At 48.7% G+C, this 17,882-nt stretch overlaps 1 protein-coding gene across 1 annotated transcript in view; it reads right to left on the reverse strand.

Moving 5' to 3' along the window:
- Window positions 1-17,882, reverse strand: part of LOC119390825 (uncharacterized) — a 94,650-nt gene that overhangs the window by 76,119 nt on the left and 649 nt on the right. Inside the window, exon 2 of the mRNA XM_037658532.2 lies at window positions 15,720-15,764. The gene's annotated coding sequence lies outside the window, so the exon portion shown is untranslated. The remainder of the gene's footprint in view (window positions 1-15,719; window positions 15,765-17,882) is intronic.

The following is a 17,882-nucleotide window of genomic DNA, read 5'->3' on the forward strand; positions in this document are numbered from 1 at the left end:
GCCGTAGAAAAGTGCTTACAGGAGCAGGAAATACCAGACAGTTGGCGAAAAAGTAGAATGAACTTAATCTATAAAGGCAGGGGAGAAAAGGATAACATTCGCTCGTATAGACCGCTAACCATTACATCGGTGCTATACAGGTTGGCGATGCAGGCAGTAAAATTAAAAATAGAAGCGTGGGTAGAACAAAATGATATTTTGGGAGAACTTCAGAATGGATTTCGAATCGACAGGTGGTTAGACGATAATCTGTTTGTTCTTACCCAGTGTATAGAAATATCGAAAATAGAAAACAGGCCCTTATACATAGCTTATCTAGATATCACCGGAGCGTATGACAACGTTAAGCAGGAAATTTTGTGGGATATATTGAAAGAAGTGGGCATAGGGGACGACTGTATACAGCTTTTGAGGGAAATGTACCGAGAAAATACAGTTTGTATAGAATGGGAAGGAATAAGTAGCAAGGACAGCGTTGAAATTAGCAAGGGGCTGAGACAGGGATGTCCTTTGTCCCCGCTGTTATTCATGCTGTACATGGTGAGGATGGAAAAAGCGCTAGAAGGTAGCAACATTGGATTTAATTTGTCACACAAACAGGTCGGCACGATGGTTGAGCAGAAGCTTCCAGGTCTATTTTATGCTGATGATATTGTCTTATTTGCGGACAGTCAAGATGATATACATCGACTGGCAGATATATGCGGAAGGGAATGTGAGGCTCTAGGACTAGGATTTAGTGCAACAAAATGTGGATTGATGGTATTCAATGATCACGAAGACCATGCGGTCTTCATACAGGGCCAAAAAATACCGAGGGTAAGCAAGTACAAGTACCTCGGAGTATGGGTAAATGAGGGGGATAGATATATGGAGGTACAAGAGAAAGCAGCGGTAGCAAAGGGAAAGAGGAATGCTGCAATTATGAAGCACAGAGCTTTATGGGGATACAATAGGTACGAGGTGCTTCGAGGGCTGTGGAAGGGTGTGATGGTCCCGGGGCTTACATTTGGGAACTCAGTGGTTTGCATGAAGTCAGAGGTACAATCAGGATTGGATGTAAATCAAAGGACGGTGGGCCGCCTCGCGTTGGGCGCTCACGGGAAGACGACAATTGAGGCTGTAAAGGGTGATATGGGATGGACAGGCTTTGAAGTGAGGGAAGCTCAGAGCAAAATGAGATTCGAAGAGAGGCTGAGGAAAATGAAGAAGAGTAGATGGGCAGAGAAGGTTTTCAGGTATTTGTATAGAAAAAGCGTTGACACGCAGTGGAGAAAGAGAACTAGGAGGCTCACCAGTAAATATACGGCTAGCAGTGCGGGCGATATGGCAACAGGGAGCATTAAGCGGAAGGTCAGGGAGGCGGAGAGGACTTATTGGATGACAGCGATGGAAAAGAAGCCGGCTCTGAGTAACTACCGAAAGGGAAAAAACGAAATAAGGAGGGAAAGGTTTTATGATAATTCAAGGGGAAGCGCTTTACTGTTTGAAGCAAGGTCGGGCTGCCTTAGAACGCGAAGTTATAAAGCGAGATTCAGTAACGAAGACGAACAGTGTACATGCTGCGGGGGAACTAAGGAAACGATGGAACATGTACTGATTGAATGTGGCGATATTCACCCAGGTATACTTGTGGGCACGAGTCTACAGGAAGCCTTGGGTTTTAGGGACAACAATGGAAAGCTGAACACGTCCGCGATAGAAATAAGTAAGAGACGGTTAGAGTATTGGTGGCAGAAGGGTAGAGATAAAGTACAAAAATAAATAATGGGGGGGGGAGGGAAATAAGGTCATTCTGCCTTAAGAGGCAGAGAGATAGACCGTGAATTTATAAATTTTTTTGGTATAATAAGATAGATTTAATCAATGTAGACAAGGTATTAGGCCAGCATGAAACAAGGAAGTTTTTCTTTTTTCTTCGAGCATGGTGGTAAACATGTCACCGCCCCGTTATAAAGGGGACGCTCATAGCATCCATCCATCCATCGTCCCACACGCGCTTTGTTGTGGTCATCCACTCTGGCCTTGCCGCAGGGAAACTTTGTTACTCAGCAAGCGCATGTTCATTACAATTCATATTGCTCCTGAAGCTTCTAGCTACTTCGTAATAGAGTCAGATGTGTTGCTGTCATTGCTTCGCCCTTGCGGCGAAGCTGTGACTTTTTGTTATGATCGGATGGTGGATTTTTCATACAGACTCGCAAAGCGGTGCTGCGAATATGAAAACTATACTGAATCGGAATTAACTAAGCGGCGCTCTTCGTGTGTAATGTTCCGTAGAAGACGTTTCTCAAGTTCATCGTTAGACGGCATTTTCGCTCTTATTCGTCCTCAAAAACGACACGCCGGACACAACTCTCTCATCGTAGCCAGCATCTCACTTTTGAGGAGACACAGGCGAGAAAGCACTGCCTCGTGAATTGACACTGGAGCTGTGACAGTGACGGGGCGTTTGACGGATGCGTGACTCGAGTCGAAACAGGTGGTGATTCGGGATCAGGGCACTGATATAAGTGTCATGATCCCAGACGCTCGTGCAGCCAGGTCACGCACGCGCGGTTCGGAGAGAGACGTCCGCTGTCGTCACGCGACACGTCTCTTCGGAAATTACATCACCGTGCCATGTTCCCGTGGCGGTCCCTGTCGTGTACGACGCCCACAGCAGTGGCGATCGCGTCAAAGGCCGATACCGCCTTCGCGTCTAAACGCTTAACGCGCGCTGACGAGGTGTGCTGCTCGCTGACGCGTTCCCACGCGTACGCCTGGTTAGTGCTGAAGAGCCTATAATGAATGACGCACACGCGAGATTTAGGAAGCGAGCTTCATCCGCCTAAGAGGCGAACTGTGCGTGAGCGAACGTCTATGAAATTGCCAGATCGAGAAATTCGACACCTTATTTCATAGGCACGGTAGGGCAACCTCATTGCTTGGTTGGTGGAATACCAGTGTTTCCAGAACTGTAAGCTGCGTTGGCATGTAATTTCTTTCTTTAACGCTCTTGGAATGCCCTCGCTAGTCCTGGCAGTACATGTTTCGTAGAGGATTATTTTCTCTCGTTCGTCTTTTCTCATTGTTTTGCAATGGCACCACAGCAATAGATAGATAGATGAATTCACTCACTCAGAAAAGGGACGAAAGAATGTCGCTGTCGATAGGAGATAGAGAGGGCGAAGAGCAGGCACACGCAAAGTCACGCACGCCCGGCCTCTACTAACTCCAAAGTGGTCTAATGTGGCAAGCTCATCACAGTGTTCGAGCATGTCCTTCGTTAAGCTTCCGGTTTAGGATGTAGAAAAGGGTCATTGTTGCGTTGATGAGGATGGAAATCAGGGAAGTGAATAATCACTTCCCTGATTTGACTAATGCGTAAAGAGCGGCAAGAGCTGCGTATGCAGGGGACAAGGTGTCTGTTCCCTGCCTACGGTCAGCAGGAGCGTGCCATTTACAGAATATGTTAAAAGCAGTGACTGTGTAATGTGGCATTTTGTTAAGAAACCTTGTTTGGAGTAAGCTGAGGGCTAGGTCCTCAAATATGCGCGAAAGGGTATTTAGGCCTTTCTCGGTTAATATAGATGAGCAAGCGTCGCGCTCAAGCTATGCCAAAGTGAAAGTTTGGCGGTAAATTCCCGTAGCATAGGTTACGAAGATCAGGGGACCCTTGTGGAAGTGGTTGGAGATAACGTAGGACTCCAGCATTTGAGGTGGAATGAGTATGTGCCATGTCGCTGCCTCCCCTTTAAATTCCCACGTGTCCCTGCGTCGAGGCGACCGTAGCAACAATGGCATTCTTGTAATGGACCTAAAACGACTGCTAAGAAAAAATCTTAGATCTTACTGGCAGCCCTTATGGGAGAGTGAAACACACAGTAAACTAAATATTATCAAGCCGAACCTTGGAAACTGGCCATCACTGTAGAGGTCACGCCGAACACAAGTAACAGAAGTAACACTTACCAGATTAAGAATAAGGGCACACACAGCACACACGCATACTTTCTGACCGATGGTGATTCACCCATGTGTCAGAGATGTGGAGAACCGCTTATTGTGCTTCATATTTTGATACAATGAATGAATTAGATGCTATCAGAAAAAAAAGCACTACCCATTACCTTACCGGTGGCAATTTGCACTACATCCTTCCATGTTCATCGGCAGGGATCCACGTTTCAAACATTAATCGTTGTCCACGTTTTTAAAAGATGTGCGTAGTTTCCACATGATATAATCAGGCAATCCGTAGCACGACCTGTGAACAGAGGTCGCTGCTGCGGTGGCTACATTAAAGAAAGCACCTGTCTCGCGGCCCTTGGGCTCAAGGGCGTTGACGAGGCGTTTGCGCTGATGCCATATTTCCGTAGTTTTATCATCACGACCAATTGTCATGGATCTTCACTACACATTTCACGTTGCTCTTACGATTTTAATACTGTGCAACAGGCGGGTTCTTCTAAAGAGGTTCGGCACGGCGCCTTGCACAAGGGTCACAAATGCGAGACAGCGTCAGCACAGAAAACAGACCGAGCGCGCAACACACGAACGTCATCGTCTTCACTCTCGCTGGCACAGAGCGGGCGCCGATGCGCACCGGTACAATCTCTCCTCGCACAAAAAGGAGCCAACCTGGCGACCTAGGGAGAAGATGCTACAGGCGGGTCGTAGCAGGGTTTGAGCCGCGCCACGTGAACTGTTTCGCGGCCGCGGCAGCGATGATCGGCCGTTGAGTCGATTGGCTCGACGACGTAGTTCACGGGAGATGTCTGCTCCAAGACGCGGTAAGGGCCTTGGTACCTTGACAAGAGTTTGGTGGAGAGGCCTGGAGTTGTGGACGGGACCCAGAGCCAAACCAGCGCTCCCCGGGAGTAATGGGCACTAGACGCAGCAGCGTCGTGGCGTGATTTCTGGCGACACTGGTCTTGCGCAGTAAACGAACGAGCCAGTTGACGGCATTCTTCTGCGTAAGCAGCAGCTTCAGAAATCGGTTTGGCTTCAGAAATGTCCGGTTGGTAGGGCAGAATGGTGTCCATGGAGCATGAAGGTTCACGTCCGTACAGGAGAAAGAAGGGAGAGAAGCCGGTGGTAGTTTGGGCCGCAGAGTTATAAGCATATGTGACGAAAGGAAGTACTCGGTCCCAGTTGGTATGATCGTCCGACGCGTACATCGCAAGCATGTCGGCAAGGGTACGATTGAAGCGTTCCGTCATGCCGTTAGTTTGGGGATGGTATGCGGAAGCGGTGCGGTGTACAATGTGGCATTCTTTTAGAAGGGCCTCAATTGCGTTTGAGAGGAAGACGCGGCCACGGTCGCTTAGCAATTCACGTGGTGCACCATGTCGCAGAATGAGGTGACGAAGAAGGAACCAGGCGACATCTTTCGCGGTGGCAGCTGGTAGCGCAGATGTTTCGGCGTACCGTGTGAGGTGGTCTACGGCGACTATGATCCAGCGGTTGCCGTCAGGAGTGTTCGGGAGTGGGCCGAAAAGATCAATTCCGACGCGGTCGAATGGTCGGGCAGGGCAGGGCAATGGTTGTAGAGGACCAGTGGTGCTGCGAGTAGGTAGCTTACGGCGTTGACACGCAGGGCATGACTGAACATACCGGCGAACGTATCGATACATGCCTCGCCAGTAGTACCTCAGGCGCAGACGGGAGTACGTCTTGAATGTGCCAGCATGACCGCATTGGGGGTCGTCGTGGAAGGCGCTGCAAATGTCCGTACGCAAATGACGAGGAATAACGAGGAGCCACCTGCGGCCATCGGTTAGGTAATTGCGACGATACAGCAAGCCTTCACGAACGGCGAAGTGTTGAGCTTGACGACGAAGGGTGCGTGAAACGGAGGCAGGGGGATGGTAAGACAAAATGTCAAGAAGGGAAGCGATCCAAGGATCTTTGCGCTGTTCGGCCGGCATGTCGGTGATGGTCAGAGATGACGAATCACATGTAGAAGCTGATGAGCAGGCAGTGTCAGAAGGCAGTGGCGATCGAGATAGGGCGTCAGCGTCCGAATGTTTTCGCCCGGAGCGATAAATGACACGTATGTCATACTCTTGTAGGCGTAAAGCCCACCGAGCGAGGCGTCCAGTCGGGTCTTTCAAAGACGACAGCCAGCATAAGGCATGGTGGTCGGTGACAACGTCAAACTGACGCCCGTAAAGGTAGGTGCGAAATTTACCGATTGCCCAAACAATTGCCAGACACTCCTTTTCTGTTACGGAGTAATTTGACTCTGCCTTTGTGAGGGTACGGCTGGCATATGCTACAACATACTCGCCAAAGCCGTGTTTGCGTTGGGCGAGGACAGCGCCAAGTCCGACGCCACTAGCGTCCGTGTGTATTTCTGTAGGCGCGTTGGGATCGTAGTGACGCAGGATTGGTGGGGACGTGAGAAGTCGGCGGAGCGTCGTAAATGACTCATCACAATCGGTATTCCATGCCGAGAGGTCGGTGCTGCCGGCGAGAAGCTGTGTCAAGGGGGAAATAATGGAGGCGAAATTGCGAATGAAGCGCCGAAAATATGAAGACAAGCCGATGAAGCTTCGGAGCTCCTTTAGAGTGCTGGGCTTGGGGTATTCGGCAACCGCTCGAAGTTTGGCAGGATCTGGTGAAATACCGTCTTTCGAGACGACGTGGCCTAGAATGGTAAGCTGACGGGCGCCAAAATGACATTTCTTTAAGTTTAACTGCAAGCCAGCAGTAGTGAGGCACTCGAGAACTTGTTCAAGGCGAGCGATATGAGATGGAAAATCTGCAGAAAAGACCACTATATCATCTAAATAGCATAGACAGGTCTGCCATTTGAGTCCTCTGAGAATAGTGTCCATCATCCTCTCGAAGGTTGCAGGCGCGTTGCAAAGCCCGAAGGGCATTACATTAAATTCGTATAAACCGTCAGGGGTGACAAAAGCTGTTTTTGGACGGTCGGCTTCAGCCATCGGCACTTGCCAGTAGCCTGAACGCAGATCCAGAGAAGAAAAATATTCGGCTCCTTGAAGGCAATCCAGGGCGTCGTCGATTCGTGGTAGGGGATAAACATCCTTTCTCGTAATGTTGTTTAGCCGGCGGTAGTCAACGCAAAATCTGATCGAACCATCCTTTTTTCGCACCAGCACGACAGGAGAAGCCCAGGGACTGTTGGATTCCTGAATCACGCCGCGTTGCAGCATATCATCTACGTGATCGCTAATAACGCGACGTTCGGCTTGCGATACTCGGAAGGGACGCTGTCGCAGTGGAGCATGGTGACCAGTGTCGATGCGATGAACAACCGCAGACGTGCGCCCCAATGATAATTGGCCGACGTCGAATGAACCACGAAAGCGTTCAAGCAGTTGAACAACCTTTGTGCGCTGAGCTTGCGTAAGCGCGTTATCGATGCTACGCAAGAAGGCGTCTTGGTCAGGTGAGGCAGATGCGGTGGCGGAAGTGACGGCATTTATCGGTAGTGCTGCCATATCGTAGGGTGCATCCAACGGGAAGATGGCATCAAAAGTGTCCAGACGACCGATGCATTCGCCTTGTAACAGAGTTGATGAGCAGGGGAATGGATTGCAAGCGTAGACTGCACCGGCACCATTCGCAAGTGTAACGACAGCAAAAGGGAGTACAAGGTTTCGTCGGCGCGCACAGTCTTCAGACGGTGTAAACAGGGCACTGGAATCACAGACAGAGTCACAGGAAACGGACACTAAGGCGGCGGAGAACGGCGAAATGACGACCTCAGCAGCGACGACCAATTTAGGCGACGGGCTTGGGGAGTCCGGGACAGTGGTACCCAAAGGGGACAGAGCGAGTTGAGCACGAGCGCAGTCAACGACAGCATGGTGTGCGGAAAGGAAGTCCCAGCCGAGGATGACGTCATGCGACGCATGCGAGAGGACAACAAATTCGACAATATAGAATGCGTCGTTGATGAAAACACGTGCTGTGCACGCGGCCGAAGGCTTAACGTGCTGTGAGCTCGCCGTCCGTAATAGAAGGTCAGAAACCGGTATCGTCACTTTCTTGAGCTTGCGGCATAATAGTTCACTGATAACACAAACGGCAGCTCCTGTGTCAACAAGAGCGTTGGTCGCGACACCGTCTATAAAAACTGCGATTTCGTTAGGGGGCGAAAGATGAGGCCTTGAAATTTTCGACGAAGGCGCAGTTCTTGCCTCAGGAACTGCGGCTCTTAGTTTTCCTCCTGAGCAGAGTTGGAACGGCGGAGCATGGGAGAAATGGAGCGGCGCCGGGGAGAAGGAGATCGACGGGAGGCGAAAGTGGCACGGTGCGAATAAGTGTCCGATGAGTCAGCAGGGGTACGGCGTGCTGGTTGCTGTGGCATGTAGCCGAGGTTGGTGGCGTCATCATGCGAATGCAGACCGCGGCGACGACAGTGGCGTGCAACATGGCCAGGAATACCGCAGGCATAGCAGATAGGCCTGTTGTCTGGAGTACGCCAGGGGTTGTGAGAAGGTCCGGGAGGCGAGAAGGGTGGTGCGTGAACAGGGCGTACCGGGCGGACAGGGCGTGGCGACGAGTAGAAGTTGGTGACTGAGCCGGATGGTACTGGCGTCGGTCGAGCATATGAATGGGTAACGGCTTCAGCGTAAGTGAGAGGCGCCGCAACTTGCGTTGTTGGAACAGGAGGTGGGAGAGCCTCAGCAACTTGACTCTGAATGACCCGGCGGAGCGAGTGATCCAGCGCCGTGGGGCTCTCGTTGACACATGCCACAAGGGAGAGCTGGCGAGCCACTTCCTCACGAACGTACTGCTTAATTTGTGGCAGCAAGGCGGAATATTCAGCGCCAGTGCTTCTAGTTTCCAAGGCTGAGAGTTCCGCTGTCGGAATTCCGGCGCGACGGGTAGAAAGGCGCTCTTTACGCAGCTCATCAAAGCTTTGGCATAGTTCAATGACTTGCGTTACTGTCTGAGGGCACTTGGCTACTAGCATATGGAACGCATCGTCATCTATGCCTTTCAGAATGTGCCTTATTTTGTCAGATTCTGCCATTGACACATTCACCCGCTTACAGAGGTCGATGACGTCCTCAATATAGCTGGTGAAGGTCTCACCGTTTTTTTGGGCTCTGGCACGCAGGCGGTGTTCGGCGCGAAGCTTTCGCACGCCTGGCCTACCGAAGAACGAAGTGAGCTTCTCTTTGAAAGCCGACCAGGTGGTGAAATCGGCTTCATGGTTGAAGTACCATAGCTTGGCCACATCAGTCAGGTAAAAGCTGACGTGCGTCAACTTTCCACTTTCATCCCATTTGTTCGGACCGCTCACGCGCTCAAACTCTACCAGCCAGTCTTCAACATCCATTTCGTCAGTGCCGCTGAACATCGGAGGGTCACGTTGAAGAAACACCCCAGCACACATGACCGACGTGGGTGTAGGTGGGGCTGGAGAGGGAACGGTGTCCTCGGTCATTGCGGAGGCAGATGGTAAGGTGCGGTTGCGGAGCTCCAGGACGAGGAGGGGAACTACCCAGCAGCTCCACCAAATGCAACAGGCGGGTTCTTCTAAAGAGGTTCGGCACGGCGCCTTGCACAAGGGTCACAAATGCGAGACAGCGTCAGCACAGAAAACAGACCGAGCGCGCAACACACGAACGTCATCGTCTTCACTCTCGCTGGCACAGAGCGGGCGCCGATGCGCACCGGTACAACTGATATATTTTTACCCGTCTGGAGCGAGCGGAATTTAAGGACCCTAGACAGCGACTTAACATAGGCATTGTTTACATTCGTTATCATGTCCTGGCGCTCTTTGGCCATGAAATGGCCCTTGCGCCATTGAACAACACATATCATCGTCATTATTTTATTTACCGTATGACACAATACATACATTGTCAGGGGATCCAATGCTTCCCTTTGGTAGTACGCCGATAGCAGTATGCACGAAACAGCAACATTCGCGCCTATCTCATAAGACAGATGCGTGGCTTCTGTGAAATTCGTCGCACCACGGTGAACAAATCGGTTGCGAGGCTTAATGTGCCGAACACTGGCAAATAAGAAGCTGAAATACTTGAGTCGTTCCAGCAATAAACTTGTTCAGTTTCGGATAATAGAAACTGTAACTGGGCAGTGCCAGAACGTTTTCCACGACTTTTTACGCTAATTAATTCTTCCACACCTCAAGGAGCCTAGTTTATACATAAACGACACCCGCCATGGTGGTCTAGTAGTTATGGTGCTTGACGGCTGGCCCGAAGGTCACGGGATTGAATCCCGGCCACGGTGGCCGCATCTTAGATGGAGGCGAAAATGCTTGGGGCTCGTGTGCTTAGACCTACGTGCACGTTAAAGAACCCCAGGTGGTCGAATCTTCCGGAGCCCTCCACTACGGCGTCTCTCATAATCATATCGTGGTTTTGAGACGTAAAACCCCACAAATTATTATTATACAAAATGACAGGATTCATTGTAGCGCACTTGTTCCTGCGGTGTAGATATGCGGGAAAAACGAATAGCAAAAACAATGTGCTGCGATCGGAAGTGGATCTATTTAGACCTCATCAGATTACGAGATCAATGCTATTTACCGTAGTTCTTGGGCCTACTTCACAAAGTTCTTCAGTCATCAGTACTTTGTTGGCACTGGCCAGCCGCTTTGATACTAATGCAACACAATCGGCCACCCCGCCACAAATTTGGCTGAAATTCGCTCTTACGAACAATGCTTGCGTAAGAGCATTTGCTGAATACTGACACGGGCGCGTGCTAACTTGTTAAAGTAGAGAGGTGGGCGAGTTGGCATTGATGCCAACTCGCCCACCTCTCTACTTTGCACTTTATCACTTTTGCTGCATTCGGTTTTCGCCCACAAAGACTGTCAGCAAAAGTGATAATAAGAAACGCACGTGGCAATATTGTAAAAAAAGCCAGCGCAAACAAGACGGAACACACCGTTTTTCAGTAACGACGTTATTATGCTGAAACGAAGGCAATAGGGCGCGGGAGCTCGCTGAAGCGTTCTTTATCAGAAACGAGGGTAATGACTGCATATCTGAACCGTCTGTGTGTTTACTAGATTGCGAGGCGCGCAAGCTCATCCATTTCTTTGACGTCACCTAAATTTCCTGCGCAGGTTTGTGTTAGTCTTCGTCGTGTTCTCTTTTTGTTTCATTAAAACTTCAGTTGTTAGACAGCGCTCGTACTGTGTCCTTCCTTTGTTGTGTTCCGTCTTGTTTGCGGCGACATTTTTACAAAAACGTGTAAATTTCCCTGTCAGCAAAGTTATCGGTAATAGTTTTTTATTTCACCGAATATGTGGGACAGGCCTTTGACAGGCGAGGCGCTTTCGGCTTCGTTTTCTTCTGAGCTGCCAGACCAGTCTTCGCTTTTGTTTTCTTCTGAGCTGCCCGACCGGTCTTGTCCACCTTTTCCTGCGTTGTACTCTTTCCCACCCAATGTACCGAGGAAGCTTAGAAGCGCGTTTTGCTTTTTTCTTGGATGTCCATCTGAAACTGTAATCAAACGCGCGCTATGTATAGCAGAGATTGTTGTACCAGCGGTATTACGTTCACTACACATTCGTTCTCTTGTAACTGTTATCTGTATGTCACAATTTTATTGTCCCATCTTTCAGTGCGCTTTTATAGTCCTGTAGGTTACGCTACGTGTTCTCCGTTTGGCCTTATGTAATTCCCCAATTAATAAAGACGCTTCGATGACGTTGAGTGCTACGGCGCACTCATTACGTCGTGCAAGTTAACCGAAACTTAAATTTTCTGTGAAAATCTCTTAGACTGATGCTCCAAGTAGGGTTAAGGTTAAAGCCGCCTAGTAATCAAACAAAAGAGCTTGTTCTAACCGTTCAGTAGAAACCTACATGTACTGCAATTTTCTTCCGTCATATAGGAGATGTACAGGATTTTTAAAATTTGGTTTTGAATATAGAACATGACACTGGTGAACAAGGGCGCCGACTAGTATTAGGACATCAAGAACGCCAAACTTCAACTAAATTTCATTGCACACATTGCGAAAAACGAGAAACGAGAGCGCCCCCCCCCCCCTCGCACCTCGTTCCCTCACAGCTAGCACGTTGTGCTGGCCCCGCGCGGCTCGAGTGCCGGGAACCACCGTTATACGGCAGCATGGCAGCCACAGATTTGGCGCAAGCCATCCTTCTCCTTCTTTTTCTTGATGAACGGTAAAAGCGCACTGGAGACGGTCACACAATGAAGGGGCGATTGTAAAGGTGAGTTACAAGTGCACTAGCATGCCCCTATCGTGCTGACAGAAAAAGAAGTTAAATTTTTTTTGTCTCTGATGTTGCCTAGTAATGTTTCGTTACTTCGGCGCAGCAGATGTCCTCACGTTTTGCTATGTAAGTAGCGTTGAAATCACAAAATAAACTGTTGAAAGTAGCGCTGTGTGTGCGTGTGTGTTGCCTCGTTGTCTGAGCGTCTCCAGTGCGCTTTTACCGTTAATAAAAATGGATTACCAACGTGCCCAGACAACCACTTTGGTGTTCTCCTCTCCCTCATTCTAAGAAGAATTGGAATGACAGTGTCTATCTTCAGAGAGAGAGAGAGAGAGAGAAGAGGGAGAAAGGAAAGACAGGGAGGTTAACCAGAAGCAGTCTCCGGTTTGCTACCCTGCACGCGGGAAGGGGAAAGGGGATGTAAAAGAATAAAAGAGAAGAAGAGAAATTGGATCGTGCATAACGCCCTTGCTGGGTGATTTGTATTTTGCCGAACGATAGATGAGGGGGAATTTCAAGATTAAAGCGGTCGTTAAGTTTAAGAGCGGAGCTCCTAAAGCTTTTCGTTGCACCGGTTAGTGCGAACAGTAATTATCATCATTATGAACCGGTGCGCGTTCGCTTCATCGTCTAAAGCTTATGCTTCACTCCAACGACACGTGCGCCGATATGTCTGGCGTGGAATGCAGTAGCTATGATGAAAGAGTCTGTTACGTGGCTAAAAATCACGTAACACCACGTAACATCACATAAGTATACTACTCACGTGTCTAAAATTCATGTGACATCATGCAACGTCTAGTCGCGCTACTAAAATCACCTTACATCGCGTCATATTTAGTCACGTGACTAAAATTACGTAACATCACGTAGCAACAAGCGTTAAATTCCGAGCAAGCGCCCCCCTCTTGAAATATGCGACTTGAAATATGCGCCGTTCACCGAGCAAGCGCCCGCCCTCCCCTCCTGCCATTTTGACTGCTTCATTCGCAGCTTTTATTCGCCCGACAATAACACTAGTGTCACTAGTGTTACACTATATTAATGAGAACTAACAAACAATAATGCCAAGGAAAGTATAGTGGGTGTTATTTGTAGTAATTAGAATATAAATGTGAAGAAAGTAAAGTGGACGAAGAGACAGCTTGCCGCCGGCAGTGACCGAACCTGCGACTTTCGAATAACGCGTCCGATGCTCTACCACTGAGCTACGGCGGTGGTCATCCCCTCGTCCACTTTATGGGGTATATATGTGCATATAAACCTAGGAGTGTTAGCGTCAATCGCAGCCATGACGGCGAGTGTGGAACACACTTTTTCTGCCTGTTGGCGTCACGTAGCACGTGATCTTTTTACGAGCTGGCAGCTGACCAATAATCCCTCGCGTACTACCTGAAGGCATCAAGTCTGCCAGAACGAGACCCTCGCTATGAATGAAGGAAAGGAGGGGACTTTTAAGGGCTCGTTTTTCTTTGTTAGGCAGAATATTAATGAGAACTAACAGACAATAATGCCAAGGAAAGTACGCGTCGCTAGTGTTAAACTAGTAACAGAAGTGACGTGACTAAAATCACAATATTAATGAGAACTAACAGACAATAATGCCAAGGAAAGTATAGGGGAGGTTTTTAGTAGTAAATGTAAGGTAAATGTGAAGAAAGAAAAGTGGACGAAAAGATAGCTTGCCGCGGGCAGGGACCGAACCTGCGACCTTCGAATAACGCGTCCGATGCTCTACCAACTGAGCTACCGCGGCGGCCATCCCCCCGTCCACTTTATAGGGTATATATGTACATTTAAACGTGGGAGCGTCAGTCAGCGCCGCCAGTAGCCATGACGGTGAGTGTGGAACACTCCTTTTCTGCCTGTTGGCGTCACGTAGCACGTGAACTTATTACGAGCTGGCAGCTGACCAATAATCCCTCGCATACCACCTGAAAGCATCAAGTCTGCCAGAACGAGGCCCTCGCTATGAATGAAGGAAAGAAGTATTAATTTCAAGGGCTCGTTTTCTTTGTTATACACAATATTAATGAGAACTAACAGACAATAATGCCAAGGAAAGTATAGGGGAGGTTTTTAGTAGTAAATGTAAGGCTACTGGCGGCGCTGCTGACGCTCCCACGTTTAAATGTACATATATACCCTATAAAGTGGACGGGGGGATGGCCGCCGCGGTAGCTCAGTTGGTAGAGCATCGGACGCGTTATTCGAAGGTCGCAGGTTCGGTCCCTGCCCGCGGCAAGCTATCTTTTCGTCCACTTTTCTTTCTTCACATTTACCTTACATTTACTACTAAAAACCTCCCCTATACTTTCCTTGGCATTATTGTCTGTTAGTTCTGATTAATATTGTGTATAACAAAGAAAACGAGCCCTTGAAATTAATACTTCTTTCCTTCATTCATAGCGAGGGCCTCGTTCTGGCAGACTTGATGCTTTCAGGTGGTATGCGAGGGATTATTGGTCAGCTGCCAGCTCGTAATAAGTTCACGTGCTACGTGACGCCAACAGGCAGAAAAGGAGTGTTCCACACTCGCCGTCATGGCTACTGGCGGCGCTGACTGACGCTCCCACGTTTAAATGTACATATATACCCTATAAAGTGGACGGGGGGATGGCCGCCGCGGTAGCTCAGTTGGTAGAGCATCGGACGCGTTATTCGAAGGTCGCAGGTTCGGTCCCTGCCCGCGGCAAGCTATCTTTTCGTCCACTTTTCTTTCTTCACATTTACCTTACATTTACTACTAAAAACCTCCCCTATACTTTCCTTGGCATTATTGTCTGTTAGTTCTCATTAATATTGTGTATAACAAAGAAAACGAGCCCTTGAAATTAATACTTCGTGACTAAAATCACGTAACATCACCTAACTAGTAATGTGACTAAAAATCACGTAACATCACCTAACAACTAGTCGCGTGAAAAAAAAAACCCACTTAACATCCCGTAACAACTCGTTACGTGGCTAAAATCATGCAACATCACAAAACCAGACACGTTGCATGTCCCTGCCAAAACCGCGTAAAAGATAGTCACGTGACAAGCTCCCGCCAAAACCACGTGAACCGTGTGCAGTGTGGGGAACCGACCGAAACCGGAGAAGAATAGCCAAGTCTAGGCATACTTAGTACTACTCTTAGCATCTCTAGCATGCTTGGCATTACTAGCAAAACTTAGCTTGGCCGAACACTAGCTCCGCTGTTGGCTCCAGCGTTGCCCGACTAATGGAAGCTGCGCACTATTTTGTTTTGCTTATTACTTACGAATGAGTCGAAAGACAAAAGTCAACTTGTTCATTTATAAGATTGGCTGCGGTCGGCGCTTAATGTTGAGCTTTTCTTCCGTTTCATCTACGAAAGTTTGCCATTATGCGCAAGCCAGCTAAAGTTTCGAAACCTCGCTAGCACTCTTTCGCAGCATACTGACCGGGTAGACAGGAAACAGAAATATTTCGTTGAAAATGCTTTATATTTAGAGTTGCCCTGCTTTTTAGTGTTACGAAGTACTAAAGAACTCACCTTTGCTCAAAGCTTTCTGCGTAGAGTACGCGATTTCTCGGAAAGCTGAAAGGAGACGCCATTAGATAATACAGCACCATCTACCGTGATTCGGCTTGATACGGCAACAACAATAATTGCATTTTGAGAGCTTCTGACACATATTGCTATCACACTTCAAAGAAGTTTGCTATGAAGCTTCTCTGTTTTATTGAATCGCATCGTTAACCACTTGTATCAGTGTGCCACGCCGTTTAATGTCATTTAAAGGGGCCCTGCAACACCTTTCCAGGGAACCATCGAATGGCTTCAGTAAAGGAGTTTGTGCCTCACGAATCTACCGCCGCTAATATTCTTAGAATCCGTCCAGTACGAGCGGATTTACAGAGGTTGGTCGCATGCTGTAATTGCTTTGTCTCTTCTCTCGTCCCGACAAGCGCGCTGGAAGCTAAGCAGGAAGGGATGGCACCGCGGAAGTTACGTCACGCGCGCGCCATTACCTTGAGCACTTAACCTTTTTTTTTTCTTCGAACACACGGCCTACCTTAAGTGTGATCGCTAGCAGGCGCGCAGGTACGTGGCGACCTCTCACGGCGACCTCGGTAACTATGGAGCTCACGATGCTCAAATCAGCCAATGGCCGTGAAAATAGGTATATGGCGCGGTCATTTGGGTATATATGGGATCATTTCTAGAAAAAAGAGGGAACGTTTTAAGCTGACTTTAAAAATAAGTGTAAATTCCAGGCCGCGTCCTCAGCTATATTATTTGGCTCGCGTGCTTTCAGCAGCCTCGACTACCGATCGGCGGTGTTTTCTGACCATGCTGAAAAAGTGTTGCAGGGCCCCTTTAAGTACAGTCAGCAAAGTGCTTCTTAAACTGTTTTTTTTTAAATATCACAGAAAACACTCCAATTGGCTGCCCTGAAAATATACGTGCAAACGCACCACTGTTTATTCAATAGAGAGGCCCAGGAGGTAGAGCATCCACCGCTGTTTTCTTTAGGCACGCGTTTCTGCTAACGTAAAACAAAGATAACTTTCAATCATATAAAAAGCAATGACCTAAACATCAGTTTCGCCTTATTTCGACATTACTAGTCCTTAACTCGACCGCAACATTATAAATGTGCATTCTTTTGAAATTTCGAGATTGTGTTTTACTGAAGGCTCCCACATAGTATGAAATAAACTGAAACTTTTTGAACTAATGAAAAGCACTTTGTACGTGTCAACACCAACTGTTCTGCTTTTTCAATGGCTTGCTCGGTGGATTTCAGCAGTTATGGACAACTGTCCATGGACTTCTGTTGTTCCTTGGATACATATGTGACGTCCCACTATCTAGTGTCTGTATGGAGGCGCTATCTGTGTGCTTATTATGGGTCTTTCAGTGGATAGCGGGCGTTCATACGTTTTTATTGTTCTGTTATCATCGGTCACTGAGTAATGAATGTACAGCATTTAACCTGTTCTACAATAAATAACTTATCATCCGAAAAAAACAAAAAAAGTCACAGTTTCGCCGCAACGGCGAAGCAATGAATGCGATAGCAACAAACTGGAATGTAACGCGAAGAACGGAAAGCAGCTCGAAATTGCCGGCGCGTCGCTCGAGCCCAAAGAACGCACGAAAATAACGTACACAGGACGAGCGCGAACTATCGTGGGTCACAGCTCGTTACTTGAAGCGCACTGCTGAAACATAAAGCAGGACGCACGAAACGAACGACGAACAGGTATACACAGCACGAGTGGGAACTAAACGTCGCAGTTGTTACTCATTTCTGTTTGAACAGCGCGCTCCTTTCGCAAACGAGGCCGCTGCAGCGAGCGGACATCGCGGGAAAAGCCGAAGATATACAACCCCTGCTCTACCCCGCGCCCGCCCTTCTTTCCTTGAGATAAGCGCACGAAGGCGACCAGGCCCTGTAGGGTAAAGGGCATCGGCGTTCGCAGGAGCGGGGCGGCGACCTTTAAAGCCCAGCGCACTCCTCGCGCCATCTCGCTGGTAATGAAGAAACGCTTATAAGCGACTGCCGTCTCTGAGTCCGTCCAGCGGTAAAGGGTGTGTATATAAAACTCGCCGTTAGCTACGTGGACGATTTGAGTTTGGTGGCGTAGTGGCAAGCGCCCCGCGCTGCCGAGCGAGAGGTCCCTGGCTCGATTCCGCGCGTCGGAAGCA

This window comes from Rhipicephalus sanguineus, chromosome 4 (assembly GCF_013339695.2).
Source record: "Rhipicephalus sanguineus isolate Rsan-2018 chromosome 4, BIME_Rsan_1.4, whole genome shotgun sequence".
Lineage (NCBI taxonomy): Eukaryota > Metazoa > Arthropoda > Arachnida > Ixodida > Ixodidae > Rhipicephalus > Rhipicephalus sanguineus.